The sequence below is a fragment of the Pteropus medius genome, unplaced genomic scaffold, assembly GCF_902729225.1.
Source record: "Pteropus medius unplaced genomic scaffold, Ma_sr-lr_union100, whole genome shotgun sequence".
Taxonomy (NCBI): Eukaryota; Metazoa; Chordata; class Mammalia; order Chiroptera; family Pteropodidae; genus Pteropus; species Pteropus medius.
In genome coordinates this window covers 547,268-561,984 of record NW_024351646.1, presented here as the reverse complement: position 1 = coordinate 561,984, position 14,717 = coordinate 547,268, and the positions used below count along the sequence as shown (strand labels likewise).

Genomic DNA, 14,717 nt, shown 5'->3' with positions numbered 1-14,717 from the left:
TGAGGAAATGTGATAAAACACAGTAGATGGAAGTATAAAATTGAACGAGAGTTTTGGAGGAAATTTGGCAATATTTATCAAAGTTTTCAATTTATACACATTTTGATCCAAGAACTTCCATTGCTAGGAAGTTACTTTTTAAATTTATTTTTTTTAAGTAGCTGTCTATATATTTTTAATGGAAGGATAAACGAATATATATATATATATATATATATATATATATATATATATATATATTTATATATCTGGGAGATTTTTTAAGTCAATTTAAAAAGGAAGCTAAAATAGTTTCCTATGGGAGGAGGAAGGGAGGGAAAAGGGGGATGAGATAGGGAAAGAAGCTAGATTTCTCTGAATATACCATTTCTCCGAACAATAACATGTTATTGTTTTGAAATCATATAAATATGTTAATCATTATGTTATAGAATTATATTCTATTTTAAAAGTTTTGTCATACCCCAAAGCAAGAAAGTTATCGAAGATTGCTGGGGTCATATCAACCAAGTCTAAAAGGCTCTCAGTAGCCAAAAATGGAGCAATCTGAACATCAAAAATAATAACTTCAATGGATTGAAATGTGTCAACTAACCATGAGATCATAATGATGCTAAAACAAATATTTTTGGCTGCCTTTGGAGGATGCTAATGAACCAGCACATTATTCTGAAAACTGGAGAAGAGAGAATAAAAATGAAAAGAAAAAAGAGAAAAGTAACTGACTATATTAATTGATAATATTAAAGAATTATCATTGAATTTTTGAGATATGATAATGATGTGTGGCTAACTTGTTCAAAAGAATTATCATTTACAGGAACATCCTGAAATATTTATGAGTAAAATGATATGATATCTGGATTTGCTTCAGAATAATTCAGGGGGGATGGGGAAGTGGGCGGAGGCTATAGATGAAACAAAATTGACTGTGAATTGATAACTGTTGAAAGTGGTTAATGAATACATGGAGATTTATTATATTATTCTCTCTACTTTTCTATATGTTTGAAATTTTCCATAGTAGAAATATAATTTAATGGAGGCAAAGTTATATTGAGAGCCTGACTTGGGCCCACACTGCTAACCATAATTTCTTAAATTGTTTCTTTGTTTTCTTTTCTTTTAGAAAACAAAAAGAAAGATAAGTCATGAAGTCTTTTCTACCTAAGGGAAAATCAGAACTGCTACAGAGAGAAGGGGACATGCAAGCAATGTCTTTTAAAAAAATGAGTAAATTTTTGCCTACAATTCCAAGCCAAAGATGGAGTGTGGGCAAGTGCATGGTGACCTAGAATTCTGTCATTTCTGGGAGAACTGAAAAAGAGCAGTTCTGGAGCCAGATCATCTGGGTTCAAATGTCAGTTCTGCCACTTATTCCCTGTGTAACTCTGAGCAAGTTACTCAACCTCTCTGTGCCTCAGTTTCTTCATCTGTAAAATGGAGATGATAGTACCTACCTCATGTGTTGTTGTAAGGATTAATGGATTAATATGTGGAAAGTGTTTAGAACATTGAGTGCCTGGCACATAGTAAGCACTGGGTAAGTGTTGGCTATTGTGATTGTAGTTGCAGTGTATGGTACAGGGAGACTCAATGAGGGATGAGGCTAGGGAAGTAGGTAGCCTTACAGCTCATAGGAAGGAGTGTGTCTTCTATTTGGCAGGGAGTCATTGAAAGGTTTTAAGGAAGGCTAACAGCTAACACTGCTGACTGAGGACAGAAACTTCATTTCTCACAAGTGGTTGAAACATGAATTTCCTACAGTTAATTAAGAAATATTTCAGGGAAAGTTGAAAACTTCTGACTGTGTTTTGAACTGCTATTTCCTTAATAATAAGTAGGTGCCATGGGTTTGGGAAATGACTCATAAGTGGTGACATGACTTAGGATTGTATGAAACTAGGACATCTAAAACTTTCATGCAAGCTCTATGCATACAAATTATATAACTGGAATATGTTCTAAGTGTGTGTTCAAGGCTAGCTCTGAATTAAGGGCACTGTGCTTATTATAAAAGGCATAATTCCAGCAATCAAAATTTATTTTTACTTTTTATTATGGCAAATTAGAAACATACACAAAAACCTAGAGAACAGCAAAATGAACATTCCGTACCCATCACTCAGCTCCAACCTTATGGACTCGTGGCCAATCTTATTTCATCTATATTCCACTTGCTACATACCCCTCAGATACTTAGAAGCAAATCTCAGACATAGTATTTCATCTGGAATATGTCAATACCTGTTTCTGAGAGATAAGGACTCTTTTAGAAAGTCTAACCCAGTGACATTTTCTCAACTAAAAAGTTAACAATAATAATTCCTAACCGTTGTCAAATATCCATTCAACCTTCACATTACCCTTATTTTTAAATATATATCCAGGATAACTTCATAAAGATGCTGCGTGCCTCCATAATTAGTATATACCATTGATTGTCTCTCTCTTTGTGATACCATCAGTCATTGATGAGCAGTGCCTGGATCCATTATTCACAGGGGTGACAAAGTGTAATGTTCTGATCTCTCATTCCTTCTTCATTTATTAGCTCTAATATATCTATAGAGAACTTCTCCTCCCCAGCTCTTGGGCTTATATAACAACAAGAGAAGTGCTTCTTTCCCTGTATTTACCAGTTTTCAATATAAAGAGTTGTTTCCCAAGCATCTTCCCAAGGTGACTAATGAGCTATCTTTATTTGTATCAGTGTGAACTTGTGGATTTTAAGCATGTTTATATTTAATATGTTTTGAGCCACTACAATTATAATCCATGTTGACAAATTGTCCCATCTACAATCAGTGGGATCATCTTCGACTTGCCTTCTGGATCCTTTTCTCAGGACTCCTGCCCTTTCCACTCTAACAAAGCATTCCTTTCTTTCTGGTATGCAGGCTCATCGTGTTGGCCCACGTGGCTTGACGCTTTGTCAGAGGTTCCTCTTGGTGACAGTGTTGCTTCAAAAATGTCAAGAAACCCGTATTCCCTTATCCTACCCCCATCTGCATGGCTTTTTCCGCCTTTCGGGTCTGAAAAAATGCCATGGAGCCAGAAGGCTTCTGGAAAGGAGGTTGCCTGCTGCCAGGTTTGCAGGAAACCTGTTCACTGCTGCAGTACTTGCCTTTCTTCTTTGAATCAGAAATCAATCTGAGGTCTAACCTACAAACATCATTTCTAGAATTCCATTTCTACTCAGACTAGGCTTTGTGAGTTCATACTAGTTAACATCACATTAGATCCCGCAAATTTCCCCGTGTTGTCAGGAAATGCTGCAAGCTAAAGGCCTAGAGGGGGGCATCCGCCACCAAGCCTTGAGGTCCCGGGCCTGTGCATGCCTTCCGGACTGCAGGTGGCCCCTTCATTTGCAAACCCAGATACTAAGCCAGTGGTTCTAAAAATGTGGTATGTGGATGCTTCGGGCAACACCGGGAACTTGTTAGAAATGCAAATTCTGGAACCCCACCCCCCCACACACACGATGCTCGCCCAGAGGACGCACACACTTCTTATTTTCTTTACTTTTATTTCAGAAATAATATTTTCTCTTACCATTTAGAAAAATCATCCACGCTGCCTGCAAGGTTTTCAGAAAAGAAGGAATTACATTGTGGAAATAAATGGCAAACATAAACCCAACATCCTAGCAATAATTTCTCATTCTTGTACTTTATGCTCACATATTTCAAAATTTCCATGTTTATATTTATGTGAATATATTTTTATATAATTGAGTTCACTTGTACATACCATATCAGATCATACTTTTCCATTTCTGTATGTACTGTTATATGCCGTTTTCCAGTAACAATAACTTGTGAATGTATACTTTACAATTTTAGAATAAATATGTATTACGTGATTATAGTGAACAATTCAGAAATACAGAATCATAAAATAAATATTTCAAATCTCAACCCAACTTTCTAGAAATATATTCAATATTATTGGCTTGATTTGCATAATTTCAGACTGTATTCACAATCATTCAATTATATCTAATATATGGGCATGAATACAGAATGCCTAGCATTCTTCACTACAATCTATATAAAACTCATCACTCATCTTGTAAGATATTTAACTACATAGGTATGCATAATTATAAACAATACATTATACATTTTCCCTTTTATCCAATTAAGTTCATGTCACACAGTTTTCATGCCCTCAATTCATTATTTGCCCTCATAACAATGTCCCATATAGTTATTCTCAAAGTGCTTGGCATTTCTTTATGTTTTTATAGATTTAAAAATACTAGTGTTTATTCTGATTGGAAAGTCAACACATTCATTTACAAAGTTTACAAAAATTTTAAATGATAAAAAAAATCATTTACCTTTATTCCTCATATAAAATGACACATTTAAAATTTTAGGTGCATTTCATTTTATGCATATATAATATTTATATTTCACATAAAAGTGGAATTATTTTTTACGTAGTTTTATACAATATTTTTGCATTCATTATATTATGATTGTTACACGTTTTTATTCCAAAAATAATCCAAAAAATAAAGATCTAAACAGGCTAATCCTATCCCTCAGATCTAATGACTTCTTAATTTAATTAGCAGTATGATTTAATTAGTAGTATAACTTCTAATTTTAATTCACCCATATGTAGATTAAATGTTTTTATAACAAAATATCAATATATATATATATATACCTTTGTTTCACTTCCTTGATTGATTTAGGGGTTTCTATTTCTTTTTTTTTTCCTCAGTAGCTTTGAAATTGTATTTTCTATTCTTATTTTAATGTTTATATAGAATTCTTAACAAACCAAAACCTACATTTTCCTACCAAGAAGTAAAGTTAATCAATATCTCTCAAAGCTGGAGGACTACACGAGTTCAAAACTGACTTTATTTTTTTTCCCCCTTGAAAATTGTTTAAAATTTTATTTATTTGTTTGTTTGTTTGTTTGTTAGTTTTTATGGTGGCATTGATTAACAAAATCTGATAAGTTTCGGCTGTACTTTTTAACAGTAAGGCATATATATATTTACATTGCGTATTCACCTCCCATAGTTAGATTTCTTTCTGTCACCACATATTTGACCCCTTTTACCCTATCTACCTTCCCCTTCTCAAAACTTACTTTAAACCAACAATAATCAAGGCAGTGTGGTATTGGCATAAAGATAGGCATATAAATCAATGGAATAGAATCGAGAGTCTAGAAATAAACCCTACATTTATGATCAATTGATTTCAACAAAGGTACTAAGATAATGCAATGGGGATAAGACAGCCTTTTCAAAAAAAAAATGGTGTTGGGATAATTGGATATCCATATGCAAAAAGTAAACTTAGATTTATCTCACATCAAACACAAAAATTAACTCAAAATGGATCATAGACCTATATGTAAAACTAAAAAAATGTTTAGGAGAAAGCATAGGAGAAAATCTTTGCAACCTTGGACTAGGCAAAAAGTTCTTCAAATGGACACCAAATAACTCATAAAAGGAAAAAGTTGATAAATTGAACTTCATTAAAATTAAAAATGTTTGTATTTGAAGAGACATCACTAAAAAAATGAAAACAGTGCTCATTTTGCCAGCACATATACTAAAACTGAAAAGAAACAAAAGAATAGCATGGCCTCTGTATAAGGATGACATGCAAATTCATGAAATGTTCTATATTTTTTAAGAAATTTAAGAAGTTACATCTATTAAAATGAAAAAATAAAAATTACAGAATTACTTAACATGAAAAGGAAAAAGTTTACTACCTAATGTTTTTTTCTCAAAAAAAAAAAAAAAAAAAGTAAATGAAAAGACAAACCATAGACTGGGAGAAAATATTTTTGAATTACAGTGTGATAAAGGACTTGTATCCAGAAAATACAAAGAACTCTTAAAACTCGATAAGAACCTAATTTAAAAAATGGGAAAAGATATGAATAGACATTTCACCAAAAAAAATATAGGAATGGCTAATAAGCACATGAAAAGATACATAGCCGGCAGGGTGGGGGGAGGTATTCGGCATCACTAGTCACATGGGAAATAAACCACAGCAAGAGGATGGGGTGGGGAGGAGGGAAGAGATAGATAGGCAAGCAATGTAAACATAAGGGATCAGAGTGAATTGGGCAAAGGGAATCAAATATATGTAGTCGAAGGAACTGACCTCCCAGTGGTAATCACACAATAGAATATAGAGATGCTCAACCTATAATGTACAATCTAAAAATTATATGAAAAAAAACAGTAAGATGCCACTACACACCATATAGAATGGCTATAACCAAAAGACAGATAATAATACCAAGTGTTGGTGAGGATGTGGGGAAGCTGGAATCCTCATACGTTGCTGGTGGGAATTTAAAATGGCAAAGCTGCCTGGAAAAGAGTTTGACAGGTTTCTTGAAAATTTATTCATAAACTAACCATATGAACCAGCAATTTCACTCCTAAAACTTCACCCAAGAGACAAAAACATGTCCACACAAATATACAAATATGCAAATATTTATAGCAGTATTATTCATAATAACTGAATTCTAGGAACTATCCAAATGTTCATTACTGGTGAATGGATAAACAAAATGTGATATATCCATATAATGGATTACTATCAACAGTAAAAAGGAACAAAATACTGATACATGCTACTACATGAATGAACCTCAGAAACATTATCCTCAGTGAAAGAAGCCAGATACAAAGGCCCGCACAGTATATAATTCCATTTATACAAAAATCTAGAAAAGGCAAATCCATAGAGACAGAAAAGGGCAGTAGTTGCCTGGGGCAGGGCGATTGGGAGTGGGCAGTGACCTCAAGTGAATGGGCTGGAGAGAAATTTTAGAGGTGATGGAAAAGTTCTGAAACTGGATTGTGATGATGATTCTGTAAATTTACTAAAAATCATTGAATTATACACTTACAATGGGTGAATTTTATGGTATGTAAATAATACCTCGATAAAGCTATTAAAAATGTGCCCAGAACCAGGAGAGATGGACAAGCTTTATCTTGCCCCAGCAGCCACAGCAACACCAACTAGAGTTTGTGCCTGGAAGATAAGCCCAGAGTTTGCCCTCACACCACAGACGAGAAACAAGGACTGGGGGATGATGGGTGCCACCACCAAGCTCCTGACCAAAGACTGCTGACTTTCTCAAGGACCTACTACTAGAGTTATAAGAAGCTTTCCTAGGGGTCTTTGCACACATGCAAAAAAATTCCTTTCCTCGGTTTGAAATCAGACTTTTCCAGGCTTGCACAAATACATTGGGGTTTCTGTACTATCTCCCTCTCTTCCCGCAAATCGTAACCAATAACAAGTGAGGTGCAGCTGCACCAATTTCTTAAACTAAGAAGGGATCACAGGTGCTCCTGGGCCTTAACACCATGAAAAATATCCTTTGTTTGCCACTTCTCTCAAAAGATCTTCCAAAATTTTACCAGTACACCCAAGCTTATTTCCTTATCCCTTCGGCAGATGTCCCATCCTACATGATCTGGAAAAGTGGAAGTCTCCTTACCTTTCTTCCGTCTGTTCTTGCTTCCTTCTCTGGAGCTCCAGAGAATGTAGTGGTTATATTCTGAGACTATTTCCTTCCTATTCTTTTTTTTTTAGTGAAAATAATTCTTTCTTTTGTAAAATTATGGTGAGAATAGTTAGAAGTTGAGTCTTTGTTAATTTGTTAATATCCTAATTTGAAATGTCCTAAATTGAAAGCTGGTCAACCTCTGCCCTCTCCCATGTTTACACATACATGGCTGCACCTGCTTTTTTGTGTGTGAGGGAGATTTGTTAGTCCATCAAAAATCTGACTAGTGTCCATATTATGTACTTAAGTTTTCTTACACTTTAAAAAAATCTATGTGATATTTATCATAAATGAATAATTTATAATAAAGTCACCAATATTCTCTGTATTGTCTCTAAAAATTGGCAATCTTTACAGAGGGTGAATCTTCTAAAGGAATATAATAATAGGAAAAAACACAATAATAGTTCAAATTTTACTGTGCCTCAAGGAAATGGCTAGGGGCAATCTTCGAGAAATGAAAAGAAGAAATGGGAGCCAGGTACCATAGGGAGTCCTGGGATCAGCAGAAGCTGAGAGGACTTCTAAGAAAGTGGATGTCCTGTTTTTAATGTTACATTTTTTTCCTGTGTGGCTCAGGGTTACCTGTAGCCCACAAACATAGAAACAAACACATGAGAATTTTGGAGATAGTGATATTAGCAGCTAAGAAGTAAATAATATGTAATGTAACAGTAAAAAAAAAACCTGCTGAGGATAATGATGATGACAGAAAGAATACAATGTAGGAAAACTTGGACTTGGCTAAGGGGGCCTTGTTTAACTAACTACATGGGATTTAATCGCAACTGCTTCTCAAAATTGTGTTCTCTGGCAGCCCCATTCTTTGCATTCTACACTTTCTTAACTCTGTTTTCAAAATATGTGTTCAAGGGAAATAGCTTTCCATGCCTGCATTGGCTCACCCCTATTCTGCTCTTCTCCTTACACCCCTGTGCCCTTCTTCAGTGATACATTTCTGTAGAGGAGAGACTGGGCCTGTTTCATTACCCTTCCTTACACATTGTCTGGCAAACTGCCACGTGCAACAAGGTATTTAATAAGTTTAACAATATATATAACAATTTCTAATCCCTCTGGAATCATTGGAGAACTGCAGCCAAACAAAGATGGTAGAATTCGGTAGCCGATTAAAACCTAAAAGGTATGTTCTTTCTACTGCAAGGATTTCAAGCACATGTCAACTGCTTAGCAAAGGAATTCATTGAAAGGATAAATCTTCAGCAAGATCCCAATGTTTTCCCCTTTGACTGCAATCAAACATAGACTTTGGTTATTCACCTTCCAGAAGGTGGCAGCAGGAATCTCTTCTTAGCCCAGCGTTGCTTAGAGGGAAGAAGAGGAACAGCAGGGAGTAGGGGGGCAGTGATTAGCAAGTGAAGAAAGTGGGGAGCAGGAGCAGCAGGGGGGAAGGGGGCCAAGGAAGAGGGTGGGGGAGCAGGGGGAGGCAGGGTGGAAGCCAGCAGGGAGCAGGGGGGCAGGGAGGCAGTGGAAGCCAGCTGGGAGCAGGGGAGGGGTCAGGGAGAAGCAAACAAAGCCAGTGGAAAAAAGGGGGGCCGGGGGCAAGAGGGGTGGAGCAGGGGAACAACGAGGCAGGGGAAACAGGGGGGCTCCTCCCCACCTGTGGCTCAATTAGAAAGCCAATGATTTAACACAAGGCGGAGAAGACTCACAGGGCCAGGCCTGGGGTTTTCTTTGTTCCACCTCTTTTCCCATGCAGAGAACTGAAAGAGAAAAAAAAAATGCTGAATGACAAGAATTAATGGTGTCACACAAATACCATCAAAGACAATTTAAGAATTGCTCTTCTCAGTCCAAAATGAATGAAAAAGACAAAAGAGTGGTGGCTCCCTTTTTACCATTAACTACCCTGAATTTGGAAAGAACGGTGGATGGTGTTTTTTACTGCATTCAGCTTGATTAATGCTCACGAATTTATAGTTCAGAGATTTTTTTGAGGGGACAGTTTGCTACTACAAATCACATAGTTTTGCTTGATCATAAGCATAACCTTATGTATCATCACAACCACGTTTATAATCTCAGAATGCCAATATGCCTAAAATGATTATAGAATTGTTGTTTTGAATCTTTTAAAAAATAGACATTTTCAGAGCAGTTTCAGGTACACAGCAAAATTGAACAGAGATTGTGCAGGTTTCCTATATATTCCCTGTTCCCACACACTCACAGCCTCACCCACTATCAACACCTGCACCAGAATGGTACATTTGTTACAATCAATGAACCTACATTGACATGTCATTATCACCCACATACTGTCCCAAGTGGGACTCGGCTAAGCAAGGACTGGAGCTGGGAGTCCAGAGAGAAGGGAATATGTGACTGAGGAGGGCAGGTTCCATGGTGGATTGGGGCTTGAGAAGGTGAGAGCAGGGAGAAGGGGACAAGCAGCGAGCAAAATGTCCTGGGATTACTGACAAAAAATAAATAACCTATAATAATACCCATTTGTAAATAATAACTCACAAGTAGAAGTGTGTGTTTATCCTATTCATCAGCATCTGACTAAAGGTGTCAGGTTCCATTTTCCAGTTCATAATTTATATTCATGTGATTTTTTTTATATGTATTTGAATTGATAATCTAATCTGGACAAAAGAAATTTTATTTACCTTATGTCCGATGACATCAATAGATTTTCCTCCCCTTAGCTGCCCTCCCTCCACCCCATTGTCTCCTCCAGCCCAGGCCAATTGTTTTCCAGATTGTCTCTCTAACTAGCAGTGAACCTACCAGGCGGAAATGCATTCATTCTGTCTCCTGTTCCCCGCCCCAGGGGGCTTATCACTGAGCCTCTAAGTGAGGAGGCACACTGTGTGTGATAGGAGACTACAGGGGGTTGTGGAAAACTTTGGAATGTATTAGTCACACATTCATTCACTCATCCAACTGCTATTTCTTTCTTTTGTTTAAGGTCTTTTTTATTTTTATCATTGAGGTAACATTGCTTAATAACATTATACAAGTATCAGGTGTACAACATTATAATTCAATATCTGTATACACTATAGCATGCTCACCACCAGTAGTCTAGTTTTCATCTGTCATTATACATTTGACACTCCCACCACCACTGCCAACCTTACCCATTTTGCTTTCCCCCATTCCACTTCCCCTCTGGTAACCATCAATCTGTTTTCTGTATCTATGAGTTTTTGTTTGTTTGTTTATTCATTTCTTTCTTTTTTGTTTATTTTATATTCCACATAGGAGTGAAATCATAAGATTGTTGTCCTTTTCCCTCAGACTTATTTCACTTAACATAGTACTCTCAAGGCCCATCTAAGATCCATGCAAATGACAATATTTCATCCTTTTTTAAGGTCCACATCTTCTTCATGCATTCGTCTATCGACGGACACCTAGGTTGCTTTCATATTGTGGCTATTGTAAATAATTCTGCAATGAACACAGGGGTCCATGTATCTTTTTGAATTAGTGTTTTCATATTCTTTGGATAAATACTCAGAAGTGGAATTGCTGGGCCATATGGTGGTTCTATTTTTAATTTTCTGAGGAATCTCCATACTGTTTTTCATAGTGGCTGCACCAATTTACATTCCCACCCACCAAGAGTATATGAGTGTTCCCTTTTCCACAGCCTCTCCAAAATTTATTTCTTCTCTTTTTGATAATAGTTGTTCTAACAGGTATGAGGTCATATCTCATTGTGGTTTTGATTTGCATTTTCCTGATAATTAGCGATATCCAACATCTTTTCATGTGTCCCAAGAGCTATTTCTTGAACGTCTCCTATACATCTGAAACTGGGAAATAAGGCTGGCAATTTATCGATTACAGAGGAGGGACACATGACTTTGTAGTAAACATGATGGGGTAAGCTCAGGGGGCTGTGAGAGCACAAAGAGAGGCTCATAACTTGAACTTGGGGTGTCAGAGTAGAAGTCCCACAGAAAGTGACATCTCAGCTAAGATCCGAGAGATGAATAGGAGTTTGATGGATAAATGAGTTGAGGGCAGAGGGATGCTGGAGGCCAGATTTTAGAGGACACAGATCATTCTCAGCTTTATTTGTGCTGGCTGTGTGGCCTTATGCAAACAAGTCACCTAAATTCTCTGAATTTCATTTTCCTCAGTAGTAAGATGGAGACAAAAGTAGCTACCTCGTGGATTTGTTGTGAGGGTTAAAGGGGAGAATGTAGATAAAGCATCTGACAGAATGCTGGCATGTAGTAGATGTTCAATAGACATCTGATGTTGTAGAGATGCCTCAGTCATTCATTAGGTCATTCTCTCTGCATTAAAGCAGGGACAGAGCTCTTGTTTGGGGGTGAAGATTCAGTTTGAGATCTAATTCATTTTGGCTCTACAAACTGAGTAGATCAGACTAAAAGTGGACTAGGAAGGCATCAAGAGTTCAGCTATCAATGACAGCTGACCAAATCAGTAAGTCGTTACTACAGATGCAGGCCGTCAGATGCCAAATAATTTTGTTTTGCAACTTATATATTAGGCCAAAAGGGAAATTGATCCTAAAAGTCCCAATTTGTGGATACAGGAATGCACTAAAGAAATCTCTACCCCAAGGTGGAATGGGGGGCGAGAAAAGCTGACAGTGCTCTGGTAGGTTTAGTTATCATCTCCTGTCACCACCAGCAGCCAGAATTGGTGTTTAGGGTCCTAAATTTCACTGTTTAGAAGTGAGTGGATCATATTTACTCAAGCAGGTAAATGCTCGACTCTGTGCCTAAAACAGAATCATGTTATTGAGATTGAGAAATCCCGCATTTTTGCCGAGTTAGGGGAGTTTGGGAAATATAATTCACTGTATTTTAAAAGATGCAATGATGAAAAAAGACACAATGATGTAATAATGTCTTTAGAATGAGATAGATGGTGGTTGCCAGGGCTAGGCAGGGAGAGGATGCTGGGGGAAATGGGAAATATTGGTCAAAGGATACAAACTTCCAGTTATAAGATGACTAAGTTCTGGAGATAGAATGTACTATAGTTAACAATACTGTATTGTATATTTGAAAGTTGCTAAGAGAGTAGATCTTAAGTGTTCTTAATTGTTCTCATCACACACACACAAAGTAACCCTGCGAGAGATCTAACTTGTTTGTGGTAATCATTGCACAATATATTTGTATATCAAATCATCACATTGTATACTCTAAATGTATGTGATTTTTATTCATCAATTCTATCTCAATAAAGCTCGGAAAAATGAGATGGGTTATTATTAATTTAATCGATCACGATTCATTATTTTGGAGCCAAGTAATCAATAACTGCCTGGCAACTTATCCATCTTACCTCTAGATGGAGGCAGCAGATCTTTCCATGTTGTTTGCCATCAGGCTGAACACAGGACAGAGCTGGCACTCAAAAATATTTGTTGAATTGCATCAAAAAATACCTAGGAATAAATTTAACCAAGGAAGTAAAAGACCTATATTAGGAAAATTATAAGACATTATAGAAAGAAATTGAAGAAGATACAAATAAATGGAAGCATGTACTGTGCTCATGAATAGGAAGTGTTAACATCATCAAAATGGCCATAGTGCTCAAAGCAATCTATAGATTCAATGCAATCTCTATTAAAATACTAAGGACATTTTTCACAGAACTAGAACACATAATCTTAAAATTTGTATGGAGCCACAAAAGACCCCGAATAGCCACGGCAATCTTGAGAAAGAAGAACAAAGTTGGAAGTATCATGATCCCTGATATCAAACTATTCTACAAGGCTGTAGTAATGAAAACATGGTACTGGCATAAAAACAGAATAGATCAATAGAACAGAACAGAGAGCTCAGAAATAAACCTATGCCTATATGGTCAATTAATCTATGACAAAGGAGGCAAGAATATACAACGAGGTAAAGACAATCTATTCAATACATGGTGTTGGGAAAACTGGACAGATATATGTAAAAAAAAGAAACTAGACCACCTTCTTACATTATACAGAAGAATAAACTTAAAAGTGGATTAAAGAATTAAATGTAAGGCCCAAAAACATTAAACCAGAAGAAAACATAGGCAATAAACTCTCCAACATTGCTCTTAGTAACAATATATTTTTTTGCTATATCTCCCAAGGCAAGGGAAACAAAAGAAAAAAAATAAACATATGGGACTACATCAGCTAAAAGTTTTTGCACAGAAAAAGAAACCATCAAGAAAACAAAAAGGCAACCTACTAATTGGGAGAAGATATTCACCAATGATACATCTGATAAGGGGTTAATATGCAAAATTTATAAAGAATTCATACGACTCAATACTAAAAAAAAACAAACAAACAATCCAATTAAAAAATGGGCAAAGGACCTGAATATACATTTCTCCAAAGAGGACATACAGATGGCCAACAGATATTTGAAAAGATGCTCAATGTCAGTAATTACAGGGAAACGCAAATTAGAGCTACAATGAGATACTACCTCACACCTGCCAGAATGGCTATCATCAATAAATCAATAAACAGTAAGTGTTGGCGAGGATGTAGAGAAAAGGGAATCCTTCTGCATTATTGATGGGATTGGAAGTTGGTGCAGCCACTATGGAAAATAGTATAAAGGTTCCTCGAAAATTAAAAATAGAACTACCTTACGAACTAGCAATTCCACTTCTGGGTATGTATCCAAAAAAACATGAAAACACTAATTCGAAAAGATACACGGACCTCTATGTTCATTGCAGCATTATTTACAATAGCCAAGATATGGAAGCAACTTAGGTGTCCATCAATAGACAATTGGATAAAGAAGAAGTAGTACATATAAACAATGGAATATTACTCAGCAATAAAAAATAATGAAATCTTACCATTTGTGACAACACGAATGGACCTAGAGGGTATTATGATAAGTGAAATAAGTCAGATGGAGAAAAATAAATACCATATAATTTTATTTACATTTGGAATCTAAAGAACAGTGTAAACGAACAAATTAAAAAAAAATAGACTCATAGACACAGAATATTTTCATGGTTGCCAGATGGGAGGGGGTTGTGGGGTTGAGTGAACAAGGGAAAGGGATTAAGAAGTACAGATTGGTAGTTAGAAAATAGTCACAGGGATGTGAAGTATAGCGTAAGGAATATAGTCAGTAATATTGTAATAACCATGT

General features: G+C 36.2%; 1 non-coding gene across 1 annotated transcript; it reads left to right on the top strand.

Moving 5' to 3' along the window:
* Nucleotides 1-5,564: 5,564 nt before the first annotated feature.
* Nucleotides 5,565-5,669, top strand: LOC120587113 (U6 spliceosomal RNA). Its single transcript, XR_005648877.1, has one exon. It is a non-coding gene; the product is annotated as a U6 spliceosomal RNA (small nuclear RNA).
* The last annotated feature ends 9,048 nt before the right edge of the window (nucleotides 5,670-14,717 follow it).